The following is a 14,849-nucleotide window of genomic DNA, read 5'->3' as shown; positions in this document are numbered from 1 at the left end:
CTTCTTGTTCTTGTTTTTCTTCTCCTTCTTCTTCTCCTCTTTGTTCTTCTACTTAGCTTATTTTCCCCAAGAAAGACATACTTAGGTAATTATCCCCCAAAATGACATAATTAGCTTATTTAGTTCATTTATGCCATAATTAGCTTAGTTAGGTAGAAAACATCACAAGAACCTTGGTTAGCTCATAACTTAGCGCATCTTCCTCCTAAATGACATAATAAGCTCAAAATAAGAGAAGTCATGTAATCATCCTCTTCTTCTTCCCCTCCTCCTCCTCCTCCTTCTTCTTCTCCTTCTTCTCCTTCTCCTTCTTCTACTCCTCCTCCTTGTTGTTCTTGTTGTTCTTCTTATTCTCCTTCTACTCCTGCTTCTTCTTCTTCTTCTCCTTCTTCTCCTTCTTCTTCTTCACCTTCTTCTTCTTCTTATTCTTCTCCTCTTTCTTCTCCTTCTTCTAGTCTTCTTCCTATTGTTCTTCTTAGCTAATTATCCTCCAAAATGACACAATTAGCTTTTGTAGTTCATTTGTGACATAAATAGCTTACTTAGGTCAAAAATGGCGTAAGAACCTTAGTTAGCTCATAAATGTTATATACTTAGCTTGTTTTTCTTTAAAATGACATAATTAGCTTAGTTAGGTCAAAAATGGCATAATAACCTTGGTTTCCTCATAAATGTCTCTAACATCCCAAATTTTCAGATTTTGTATGTTAACAGGATCATTCTTTGTCATCTTCATTTATATGCATGTTTAACTTTTCTAAACATTCTATTCGTTATGGAACTACGAGCAATTTATTGTACTGGAAATAACATGACTTCTCCCCTGTCAAATAAAAAGTTCATAATGTGTCGAATATTGTTTGGAGTCACTTGATACAGTCTTGCAAATTTTATAAACCCCAAATTTTTTAGACGAGTTTTCAATGCTCGTTGTGTGGCCTATTGCATAATACTTATTTTAAAATTTGCATTAGGTGGAACTAGTGTTCCTTTAGAATATACTAGTTGGACATTTTTTGTTTTTTCTAGTATTTTAGTATATATATTTTCTGTTATTTTTATCTAGCTATATATATATATATATAGGGCGCTATTCGTCACCCTGGGTGAGGAATTATTATTCCTCACCCCTGTCCAATTCTACAACCGTGACTTGAAAACGTAAGAAAAAATTAGAGTCGAGGTAATATTACACTCTTGAGGAAGGAAGTTTCTCCTTCACCGTATGAAAAGATGTGAGGTAATTTTACAACATGCGTGATGTAAATTTACGTTCGGCATGTGTAAAAATATGGTACGGTGAAATAACACTAAAATTTGTTCGGTAATTTTATATTAGAAGTGAGGTAATTTTACATCATGCATGTTAAAAATTTACGCTGTGCATGTGAGAATAAATGTGGCTCGGTGAAATAACTAGGGTGAGGAATAAGTTATTCTTCACCCTGGGTGCCTAATAGAGTGTCTATATATATATATATTGCTTTGTCTTGTAGCTGTCAAAAAAACACCGAGCCCGGTTGGCTAGGCCGAGCCAGCGAAACACTGCCGCAGCACCCCATCGCACCAGCTCCTGGAAGAGAGTAGAGGGGAGTGAAGTGAATGAGTTATTGTATTGATTTGATGCCTGGGCTTTTATATTGCCAGAACAAGCGTTTACAACGTCAGTTACAATGGTATCACGACTCTTCTAACAGTCGTGGTGTCTCTTGCATGGACACATCGTTTGGACAACGCCAGATCTAATAACTGCCTAGTTAGCCTATGTCTAACGCTACATGCTAACTGCTGTTAACTGCTACTAACTGCTAATTGTTTTCTAATACTCCCCCTTTGACAACGGTGTGTTCCAAGCTTCATTGGTTTTGAAACTTCATATATCCTTGAGTATGGAAAGTCTTGAGTTTTCTTCATCCTTGAGCTTACAACTTTGATAATCTTCAATTTTGTACTATTTATATCCCTGTAAGAAAACATAAGAGAAATCTATAGAAAAAGCGTATATCGTTAGTATATTTAATCACTTATTCAAAACTACATGAGAAATCAGTTGGCAAACTCAAAAGTTATTCTAGGAAATTTTTGCCCCTAAATTTTGCAAATTTCGTAGTCGTCTCATACCAATGCCATGAATGCATTTTTGAAATGCGGCTGCTGGCAAAGACTTAGTGAACAAATCTACAAGATTGTCACAAGATTTTATTTGCAAAATAAGAATTTTTCCATCTTTCTCTAACTGGTGAGGGAAAAATAGTTTTGGGGAGATGTGTTTTGTGATATTACTTTTAATATATCCCATATGCATTTGGGCAACACATGCAACATTATCTTCATAGATAATAGTAGGTGATTCTAATGAACCGATACCGCATGATGTGTGAATATGATTTATCATTCTGCGGAGCCATACACATTTTCGTGAAGCTTCAAATAATGCAATTATTTCAGAATGATTAGTGGAAGTTGCTACCAATGTCTGTTTTGTTGACTTCCATGAAATAGTAGTTCCACCATATAAAAATACAAACCCTGTTTGTGACCTGGCATTATGGGGGTTGGAAAGATATCCAGCGTTAGTATAACCAATCAGGGTCATGTCTTGATTTTTCCGATAGAATGAACCAAGATCTTTAGTACCTAGTAAATATCTGAAGATATTCTTTACTCCCATCCAATGATGTTTTGTTGGAGTTGCACTATGTTGAGCCAGTAAATTTACTACAAAGGCAATGTCTGGTCTAGTACAATTTGCAAGGTACATTAGTGCCCCTATGGCACTGAGGTATGGAAACTCAGGTCCCAATACCTCCTCGTTATCATCCCTAGGTCTAAAAGTATCCTTATTCATATCAAGGGATCGGATGACCATAGGTGTTTTAGATGGATATGATTTATCCATGTTGAATTTTTCCAAAATTTTCTGAATATAAGCGGGTTGATAAACGAGTATTCCTGAGGGAAAATGCTCAAGTTGTAAACCTAAGGAGAATTTGGTTTTCCCTAAATCTTTCATCTCAAACTCCGTCATTAAATGATTGCGTGCTACAGATATACCTGTTGCGTTGCCAATAATGTTGAGATCATCAACATATACTGAGATGATGCAAAATCCATTTGAGGATTTCTTTATAAATACGCATGGGCAATCATTGTTATTCGAGTATCCTTTACTGAGAAGGAACTCACTAAGTCAGTTATACCACATTTTCCCGACTTCTTCAAGCCATAGAGTGACTTTTGTAGTTTTACACAATACATGTTGCGATTTATATTAGGATTCAGAATTTTAAGTCCATCAGGGACTTTCATACAAATTTCTGCATTAAGTGACCCATATAGATAAGCGGTCACTACATCCATTAACTGTATTGATAGATTCATTTGTACTGCCAAAGATATTAAGTATTGAAATGTAATTCCACTCATTACAGGAGAATATGTATCCTCGTAGTCGATATCGGGTCTGTGCGTAAACCCTTGAGCAACTAGTCTCGCTTTATATCTCACCACCTCATTGTTTTCGTTCCTTTTTCGAACAAAAACCCATTTAGCCCCCACAGGGAAGACTTTATGAGGATTAGGCATTATTTTAGAAAATACCTCTCTTTTGTTAAGCGACTGTAATTCTGCCTCAATTGGTTCCTTCCATTTAGGCCAATACGAGTGCTTGAGGCACTCTTTCATAGATTTTGGCTCTGGATCTAGTTGAAGGGTTTCAGCAATTTTTGAGGAGAAATTTGTGTTGACAACTGTAGTGCTTCTACTGTATGTTTCTCCTGAATCAATATAATATATGGATATTTCATTAATTTCTTCAGGCACCGTTTGATTTCCCATAACAACGGAGTCTGATTGTTTTGATATCCCAACATTATAATTTGTGTGCACATTTATGTTGGGTTCTAAATGTTGAACATCTATTTGGTGTCCATCAACTAGAAGTTGATTTGCATTTACTATCATAGATTTTGATTTTCTATGTTTCCGCGGAGGCTTTAGAGAAGCCTTTTCCCCTGTGACCAGATTTCTCCCCCTTTTATTTGTAATTGGGAGTTGAGTAGTTTTATTTGGTACCTTTACTCGTTTTGGTGCATTAACTGCGGGGATATAAGATTTAGTGACACCTTTGTGATCAGTAAATGCGTGTGGCAGGTTATTTGCAAAGTGTTGCAAATCTATAATTTTCTGAACTTCAGATTTAGATTCTTTTGTACGTGGATCTAAGGATTGAATATCTGTAACATTCCAATCTATTTCCTAGCATTCTTTGTGGTTTGTTTCTCCCCCTAATGCCAGGAAATGGTCCTCATAAAAAATTGAGTCAGCGTACGTGAACGGGTCCCCTGTTAGGGGTTCTAAATATTTTATAATTGACAGGGAATTATATCCCACATAGATTCCTAGTTTTCTATGGGGGCCCGTAGATGTACGCTGCGGTGGTGATATCGGTACGTATACAGCGCAACCGAATTTTCGCAGATGGGAAATACTTGGTTGATTGCCACGTACTATTTGAAACGGGGAAGTTTCATGATATGTAGTTGGTCTGACTTGCATCAGATCTGCGGCGTGTAAAATCGCATGTCCCCAACAAGAGGTTGGTAAATTGCAATTCTGTAATAGTGGTCTAGCAATTAATTTTACTGTTTTGATTAAAGATTCAGCCATTCCATTTTGAGGATGAACATAGGGTACTGAATGTTCTAGATGGATTCCTAAAGCCATACAATAATCATTAAATGCGCGTGAACCAAATTCAGTAGCATTATCCATTCTTATTGTTTTTATCCCGTGTTCAGGATGATTCGCTCTCAATTTGATAGTTTGAGCAATTAATTTGGCAAAGGCATGGTTACGTGTGGATAATAGACACACATGTGACCATCTAGTAGATGCATCAATTGGCACCATGAAGTACCTAAATGGTCAGGATAGAAGTTGTATTGGACCACATATATCTCCATGAATTCTTTCAAGAAAATTAAGTGACTCATTTTTAACTTTAAGATAAGATGGCTTAATAATCAATTTCCCGGTAGCACAGGCGGTGCATACAAAATCTAATGATTTGGGAAACCTTTTAATTGGTAAATTATGACCAACAGAATTACTTATAATTTTTCTCATCATACCTATTCCAGGATGACCAAGGCGATCATGCCAAGTCTTGAATTTATCAAGACTTTGAAAAATTATTTTGTATGCAACATAAGGTACATGTTTTTATGTATGTAAAGTATAATCCGAATGAAAATGAAGGGGATTTGTCAAGAGTTTGTTCCGCATATCCGTTGCTTTTTGTTAAAAGCAAAAATTCTTTGTTATCCACCTCTATAGTTTTTAGATGGAAATTGTTAGATCGGATAAGGGTACGTGTAGATTCAGGATTCAGGATACAAGAGAGCATTCTGAATTACGATGGTAGTACCCATAGGGAGTGTGAATGTGGCTCTTCCTAGACCAATAATTTCTTTGTTTCTTCCTGTTATGGTCATAACATTTTCCTTTCTCTTAGTAAGAGTTTGGAAATATTTTGCTTCCCTTAGAATCGTGTTAGTGGTAGCACTATCCACTAAACATAACTCTTCTTCCATCGAATTGTTCCCGTTAAAATTCTATAGATAGAAAGAGAATATTTTAGAATAAATTTACTTCTTATTCATATATTCATCAAATTACGTACTTAATATATATATTACAATCTTAAATTTATTACAAAATTATGTTTGATTCACATAATATAATATACATAGTCTGAAAGACTTTATTCTACTTATTGTTATACAATATATAACGTCTTGTAGTATTAAATAGCTAAGTGACATCAACTTGTTTATGGAGATTAACTGAGGTCTCCAAAAACATCTTGGGTGTAATCCACAAGCATGTCTTCATCGAGGATGATATCGTCCTTTGGCTTGTATACTTGAATAGCGCTTTCAGAAGGACCAGCTTGAGGGTTATCTTGAATAGCGTTGAAGTGAGCTTCAACTTTATTTCCTTGAACTTGTTTGACTTTTCCGCCATACTTCATGTATAGATCCACAAGATGCTTGGGAATTTGGCATTGATTAGTACGATGATTCATGCATCCACACCTTTGACAAGTTTGAGAGTTGTCATTTTGATCATTTTTCTTGAAATGACCTTTCCCCTTAGTTTGACCATTGGTCTTGTGAGCATTGTTCTTTTTCCATTTTCCCTTGAATTTCTGGAAGTTCCTTTTACGATTTCCAAATTTACTAGTAAACTGAGCATTAGCATGTGCTTCAGGGATAGGCATGGTACCCGTTGGGCGAGCATTGTGATTCTTCATGAGAAGTTCATCATGCTTCTCGGCATGAAGTAATGTGTATATGAGCTCATAATACTTTGTGTATTTGTGTTGACGATACTGTTGTTGCAATATCCCCATCGAGGGACGGAAAGTGCAAAGGGTTTCTCTATTAAGTCTGCATCTGAAACTTGTTGATTACAAAATCTCAGTTTGGAGTTAATTTTATATACACGAGAATTATATGCCGCAACAGACTTAAAGTCCTGAAACATTATAAGGGACCATTCTCTTTGGGCTTCTGGCAACATTACTGCTCTTTGTTGGTCATATCTCTCCTTGAGGGAGTCCCATAAAGCTAATGGGTCCTCCTCCATCAAATATTCAGTTTTTAAATCAGGATGGAGGTGGTGCCTAATGTAGTGCAATGCTGCATACTTTTCCATTTCAGGTATTTCTAGAGCATTTTCGGGGGGTGCGGCAATGCAAGGACCAAGGCTACGTCCACTTAAGAATATTTTCATATCCATGGCCCATGATAGATAGTTACTTACATCTATTTGTAGTTCTTGGAATTCTTTCTTATTGATGTCAGCCATATTTTCTGCATGTATGCGCATGCATTTGATTAATTTTACTTGGTAGTATATTTTATTTTGGTAAATAACAAATATGTTCTAGAGGAACATTTATAATTTGTAAGCCATATATGAGAGAATCATCGAATTTTGATATATTTGGAAGAGCACTTATGGAGGAATAAAAAAATACCTCTGAGTAATAGGCAAACTGTAATATACAGTAGAGATGTCATTAGTGTGTGGTTGCACAAATATAATTCAAAATAATCTCATATTTTATTCGACCTTTATCTTATATTAAAAAGAGAATTTTGCAAAAAAAATATTTCAAATGCAAAAAAAATTTGTTGTACCAAATAACATCTTATAATATACTAAAACAAATAGTAATAAACATGTAATATTACATATATTAATGGATATAAGGGCTACGATATAGATTTACAAATTATACATGGTTAAAGGACAAACTGAGGGTCCTAAACATAGGTTTATAGCACACTTAATATTGCTAAAGGAGTATATCTCTAGCCAGGGAATACAACTAGGAGTACGTTTAATTAGTACGTCTAATACAAACTGAAGTATATTAGTACTACACATCATGATTGATAGGAGACGTGGTCTGTTTGGTCTCTGTGTGGCCCATGGCTTGTGTCGGCACCGCTGTAGAGTTGGACCAGCCGGTCAAAAGGGATCTTGGATAGGATGGATGGGTAGGATTCCGAATCCAACACCTCTTCTCCCTAAATACTAGCACCGCTGGCCCTGCTTCACGCCGGCGCCCATAGCCGGCTTCTTCAGCAGTGGAGCGGCCCAACCGCAAAGGATGAGGGAAGGGCGGCCCCGTGGAGGCGGAGATCCGCGACCCGACCGGTGAGGCCGAGTGCCTCGGGCGACGAGGTGCCAACGCGGACTCCAGCGGGGTGAGCAACCATGGCGGATGCAATGCGGCGGAGTAGCACACGGGCTTCCTGTGAGGGCGTCGGGAGTTCGTATGGTGTCGCCTCAACCACCCAGCATCAGATGTAGGTGCGGCAGCCTCGATCTCCTATGTCTTCACCTGCGACAGGATGTTGATGACGAGACGGTGCTTGGGCGTGTCCAGAGGGACTGCAGCTAGCAGTGAGGACAAATCCGGCAGTGCATCATAGCCCGGCGGATTGAAGTGCTCCGGATCTTCGTCGGATGGCGTCGGGGATGGGAGTCTAGACCCGTACCCGTAGGCTAGGCAAGAATACATCAGCGGAGGCGGAGGCGGTGCCGCGAGTTCCTCATCGGTCAAGGAGCGATCTGGGTCATCAACGAGCCATCCGGCACTTGGTCCGGCAAGCATCCATTCCATAGGTGCATACACCGGTGGAGGAGGCGGCGGTTGAGTGGTGATGTTGGAAGCAGAGGCCTCATCGATGCCAACCTCTGCAGCAACTTCCGGCACGGCAGCAACCACGATTGGAGCAGCAACAACTTCCTGGGGTATGACCGGGGCCTCCTCCCTTGTCTCGACTACCACTAGGTGATGCACATGGTGGAAGTGATGGCGATGGGTATGGCGGCGGCGGAGGCCACCACCCTGTCCATATCGACAGCGAGGAACACGGTATGGAACCCCACGGTGATGGAGGCCAACGTTCCTATTCGGGCGATGATGATAGCGGCGGCGAAGTTCTGGCGATGAGCAGCGGCCAGACCAAAGGTTCGACGAGGAAAGCGGAAACCATGGTGCTCCCTGGCCACAAACCTGGAAAAAGCAAAAGCAAGGCCCGACAAAGAATCCATATCTTCTCACCTTTCTTCTCTCTTGTAGCCTACTCTGCTTTAGAGAGATGCGTGCATGATAACATGAAGAGAGTAGAGAGGAATGAAGTGAATGAGTTATTGTATTTTTTTGATGCCTGGGCTTTTATATTGCCTGAACAGGCGCTAAAAACGTTAGTTACAATGATATCACGACTCTTCTAACAGTCGTGGTGTCTCTTGGATGGATACAACATTTGGACAACGCCAGATCTACTAACTGCCTAGTTAGCCTACATATAACACTACGTGCTAACTGCTGTTAACTGCTACTAACTGCTAATTGGTTTCTAACACTCCTCACCGAGCCCCAAGAGCCAGCACCGAGCCCGAGCGCCACAACCACGTAAGCCAGCACCCTTGCCCAGGAACCGAACCGGATTCGATCCCCTGCATCACAGGATTCCTCCTCGCGAGGGTAAAGCCCCAGGACCGACCCCTCGACCCGATTTCCCCCATGTCGCTGATCCCAGGACCCGATCCCTTGCTCCCGATTCGCCCCACAGCAGCCTCGAGTTCGCCAATCCCCTGCAGCAGCACGAGAACGAGTCGTCGTTCGCTCGTCCTTGCCGGAGCCACCGTTCGTCGGAAAGTCACCACAGAAGCACCACCGGAGGAGCCACGCCGAGACTGACCCGTTTTACCCTGTTGTTCGTGGTAAGCACGTGCACACGATCCAATTGAACCAATACACGAAGTTGCTATAGTACTCGTATTAATCCTATGTTTGATCTGTTTTAGCTGTGTCAGATTCTCGATAAAATATTAAAACAGGTTTAACTTTTTACTCATAGCTCTGAATCAGGAAACTCTTTTTTCAATTGACGAGTAGAACAAGATAGAACCAATAGTTTCCAGGTAAGCGATACTTAATATTTTAGTTGGATCAGATTTAGTTTAAACCTACCGAAGGCCATATTTTGCAAATCGTTCATCAAATTTAATTAATTCTTTTTGCATTGTGCTCCCACTATCATGTAGATAATAAATACCTACTCATATTTTCATGTTATTTGAGTTTTAGTTGAATTCTTTGTTGTTGAGTATATTTTGATGTTATGTGAGTACGTTTTATTTATCGATGCCTTCGATGAACCTATAGATTGTCCGGAATGTGAAGCGAATCAGAATTAAGCGTTAGAGTACTTCAGCCTCGTTCAAGGCAAGTTTGGTGTGATTCTTATATTGCTCGTTGCCATGTGTGTGTCCTGGTTGCATTGTTTAATTGTATGCTTGGATATGCTATGGTAGACGTGGACTCGTACCGAGTGTTTTATGAAAATGGTGAGTGTTTATAGCTGTAGGCTCGGGGCTTTTGCTCGAGTGAGTGTGTCAATGGCTGAGCGCTCTATTGTCCCTAGAGAACGCGCCATGACTGAGCGCCCTTGAGTTGTCGGGACATAAGTCAGGCGAATGCGTTGATGGCTGAGCGCTTTGGAGTCCTCATTGAATGCGTCATCGACTGAGCACACTTGATACATCTTGAAGATCTTTGTCATTTCACCGTAGGTTTGTGAGTTCTCTATTGCGGGATAAATGGGTTGTGGTGTGTGAGACTTTGATCAGTTCATGGAGGTAGGTGAAGTTAGCTTTATGCTGAACTAGTTTGACTATTATGTTTGTCATACATTGCTTATATATGTAGGTTTGCAATATCATTATGTGTGAATTGCCAATACATTCAATGTATTGACCTTGTGGCTGCAACTTATCATGTTGCAGGATATTCAGATGATGAGTGAGATATAGTAGGGTCGCGAGTCTTCACTCAACATTTTCGCCAGTGGGTAGTGACGGAATACCTCATTTCTTTATGCTACATTTCCGCTGTCATTATTTATTAAAGCTAGTATGTGCTACAATATTGTAATACTTTATAAATTCTAGATCATACATTATAGTAAATTGATGCACCTATCACTTTGATATTCTTATGTAATGTGTGTGCTAGCGAGTCGATCCAGGGACTAGCACCGTAAAGCATAGAGACTCAAATCCTTCGAGGTTTGGTCGTTACAGATTGTGAGCCGTGTGTTGATTGTAGGTCCTGACCCTAGAAAATTGATTAGAAAAGCCATAGGGGTGAAAATTTAATTTTTATAAACCTTGTCTACAACTTACTCTTTCATTAGTCACCCCTCTATTATGTTCACCAACTTAAGTAGGAACTAGTGTTGATACCACCACTACTGTGTTGAGTTTATATATGATTCACGAGTAGTATGATGAGATCATATCTCTTGTACATATGACCTTCCTTGTAGGATTTTCTTGTGTAATGTGTCTTGTGTGATTTTTTTTATTTGGAGTTTGATGCTAGCATATGGGTAGTGTTTTTCCCTGTAGGCCTAATTCTATCTAGATCTCATCTATGCTTACCCACCAGATGTCGTCGAGACGTAATACTAGAGGCAATGGTTCAGGAGACAACAATAGTGATGTGCCACCATACATGCAACAGTACCTTCAAGGACAGACCCAGTTGATCTAGCTACTCACTCAGAACATAGGGAACAACAACAACAACAATCCACCTCCACCACCAGTGGATGCACTTACTCATTTTTTGAGGTTGAATCCTCAGAGGTTTTCCAGCAGCCCTAAACCTATTGTAGCTGATGATTGGCTTCGCTCGATTAATAGGAACTTTGAGAATGTTGGCTGCACTGATGCAGAAAGAGTGAGGTTTCCTCACATCTGTTGGAGGGTCTTACCGCAGCTTGGTGGGACAACTATCTCGTCACTAACCCTATTGCTACTATCACTTGCGCGCAATTTCAGGCAGGTTTCCGCGCCGCACATGTGTCTACAGGCGCCATGAGTCTGAAAAAGAAGGAGTTTCACAGCTTGTGGCAGGTAGGTCGCACTGTGAATGCATATGTGGAGGAATTCAATAATCTTGCACGCTATGCGCCTAACGATGTTAACACTGATGCAGCCAGACAGGAGAAGTTCTTGGAGGGTCTCGATGACGAGTTGGGTGTTCAGTTGACAGTGGCAACTTTCAACAACTGTCAGGAGCTTATTGATAAAGCTATTGTAATTGATGGCCAATTACAAGAGGTGGAGGATCGGAAAAGGAAGGCAAGCGACACTAAGTTCAACTCGGGAGGTCATCAGGAGCAACGTAATTCATCAACATCTTCTGAGTACTATGATTCCGATGTGGACGTGTATAATGTCCGTAACCGTGATGTACATAATCCTCATAGTGGCAATGGACACAACCATAATCGACGAAGGGATGAGAACAACAACCACACCACTTTGACGCCCAGCAAGAAGGATATACGTCACTTTACTTTGTTATAGGTGTAGAAACCCGGGGCATTGTTCCAACAACTGTCCTCTGTTGAAAGACATGGATTATGACAATGCAAGTTCCAAATAAGAGGGCTCTGATCACGTCGAAAGGGGACATGTGAACCACACAATGGTGGGAAGAGCTAATAATGCATCAGTCTTCGGTAAGATTTTAATCAAGTTTCAATATTATGACCGTTCTCTCAATATTGGTGCATCTTATTTGTTCATGTCAAGGGAGTTTTGCGATATATGGAACGAGTAATCCTGAAAACCTTGGGATATGGATTACATCAGTCACCCATCTTTAACCTTGCTAGCCAACTCGAATCTCGGGGGCGAGATTCATTTTGAGGGGGGTAGATTTGTAACATCCCAAATTTTCAGATTTCATATGTTCATAGGATCATTATTTGCCATCTTCATTTCTATGCATGTTTGAATTTTCTGAATATTCTATTCATTATGGAACTTGGAGCAATGTATTGGAGTGGAAATAACATGAATTCTCCCCTCTCAAATAAAAAGTTCATAATGTTTCAAACATTATTTGGAGTCACTTGATATAGTCTTGCAGATTTTCTAAACCCCAATTTTTTTAGTTGAGTTTTCAATGCTTGTTGTGTCGCCTATTGCATAAAACTTATTTTAAAATTTGCATTAGGTGGAACTAGTGTTCCTTTAGAATATACTAGTTGGATATTTTATGTTTTTTAGTATTTTAGTATATATATTTTCTGGTATTTTTATCTAACTAGAAATATGTATATATATATATATTGCTTTTTCTTGTAGTTATTTAGAAAAAACACCGAGCCCAGCTGGCCAGGCCGAGCCAGCGATCTGGAGCCCCAACACCCCATCGCACCAGCTCCTCACCGAGCCACACGGGCCAACACCGAGCTCCAGCGCCACAACCACGTAAGACAACACCCTTGCCCAGGAACCGGGCCGGATCCGATCCCCTGCATCGCAGGACTCCTCCTCACGAGGGTAAAGCCCCAGGAATGATTCCTGGACCCGATTTCCCCCCTGTCGCTGATCCAAGGACACGATCCCCTGCACCCGATTCGCCCCACTGTAGCGTCGAGTTCGCCAATCCCGTGCAGCAGCACGAGAACGAGCCGCCGTCCGTCGGAAAGTCACCAGAGAAGCACCACCGGAGGAGCTACGCCGAGACTGACCTGTTTTCCCCTAGTGTTCATGGTAAGCACGTGCACATGATCCGATTCAGCCAATACACGAAGTTGCTATAGTACCGTATTAATCCTATTTTTGATCTGTTTTAGCTCGGTTCGATTGTCGATAAAATTTTGAAACCTGTTTAACTTTTTACTCGTAGCTCCGAATCGGGAATTTTTGTTTTGTGATCTCATATTGACGGGTAGAACATTATAGTACCAATAGTTTCCAGGTTAGCGATATTTAAAATTTTAGTTGGATCAGATTTAGTTTAAACCTACCGGAGGCCATATTTTGCAAACCGTTCATCAAATTTAGTTACTTCCTTTTGTATTGTGCTCCCACTATCATGTAGATAATATATACCTACTAATATTATTATGTTACCTGAGTTTTAATTGAATTCTTTGCTGTTGACTTTATTTTGATGTTATGTGAGTATGGTTTATTTATCGATGCCTTCGTCGAACATATAAATTGTCTGGAGTATGAAGCAGATCAGAATTAAGCGTTAGAGTACTTCAGCACCGTTCAAGGCTAGTTTGCACTTTTGATTATGCTCATCCTATATGTCTGCTATGCAGTGTTATGATATGTTATGTGTTTGATGTGATTCTTATATTGCTTATTGCCATGTGTGTGTCCTCGTTGCATTGTTCAATTGTATGATTAGATATGCTATGGTAGACGTGGACTCGTATCGAGTGTTTTATGGAAGTGGTGAGTGTTTATAGCAGTAGGCTCGGGGCTTTTGCTTGAGTGAATGCGTCAATGGTTGAGCGCTCTATTGTCCCCAGAGAATGCACCATGACTGAGTGCACCTAAGTTGTCGGGACTTAAGTCAGTTGAATGCGTTGATGGCTGAGCGTTTTGGAGTCCCCATTAAATGCGTCATCGATTGAGCGCACTTGATACATCTTGAAGATCTTTGTCATCCCATCGTAGGTTTGTGAGTTCTCTATTTTGGGTTAATTGGGTTGTGATGTGTGAGACCTTGATCAGTTCATGGAGGTAGGTGAAGTTAGCTTTATGCCGAACCAACTTGACTGTTCTGTTTGTCATACATTGCTTATATATGTAGGTTTGCAATATCATTATGTGTGAATTGCCAATACATTCAATGTATTGACCCTTGTGGCTGCAACTTATCATGTTGCAAGATATTCAGATGATCAGTGAGATACAGTAGGGTCGCGAGTCTTCACTCAACATTTTCGCCAATGGGTAGTGATGGGATACCTCATTTGTTTATGCTACATTTTCGCTGTCATTATTTATTAAAGATAGCTATGTTCTATAGTATAGTAATACTTTATAAATTCTGGATCATACATTATAGTAAATTGATGCACCTATCACTTTGATATTCTTATGTACTGTGTGTGCTAGCGAGTTAATCGAGGGACTAGCACAATAAAGCAAAGAGACTCAAATCCTTCGAGGTTTGGTCATTACAATGTCACATACTTAGCTTATTTTCATCCAAATTGACATAATTATCTTAGATAGGTCAAAAATGGCATAATAACCTTGGTTAGCTCACAAATGTCATATACTTAGCTTATTTTCATTCACAATGACATAATAAGCTCAAAAATGCCATATATTCTTCTTCTTCTTCTTCTTCTAACTTTCTTATTCCCATTTTGCAGATTAGCTTTACTACATGGAAGTTGGCATAGATGGAGTGCTTTAGTTTTTGTTTTGATTTG

At 39.9% G+C, this 14,849-nt stretch overlaps 1 pseudogene; it reads right to left on the bottom strand.

Moving 5' to 3' along the window:
- Positions 1 to 6,283, bottom strand: part of LOC123396445 — a 56,976-nt pseudogene extending 50,693 nt beyond the window's left edge.
- Between the last annotated feature and the right edge of the window lie 8,566 nt (positions 6,284 to 14,849).

This window comes from Hordeum vulgare, chromosome 5H (assembly GCF_904849725.1).
Source record: "Hordeum vulgare subsp. vulgare chromosome 5H, MorexV3_pseudomolecules_assembly, whole genome shotgun sequence".
In the NCBI taxonomy this organism is placed as follows: domain Eukaryota; kingdom Viridiplantae; phylum Streptophyta; class Magnoliopsida; order Poales; family Poaceae; genus Hordeum; species Hordeum vulgare.
Note: the sequence above shows the minus strand (reverse complement) of the source record. Positions and strands in the feature narration are given on the sequence as shown.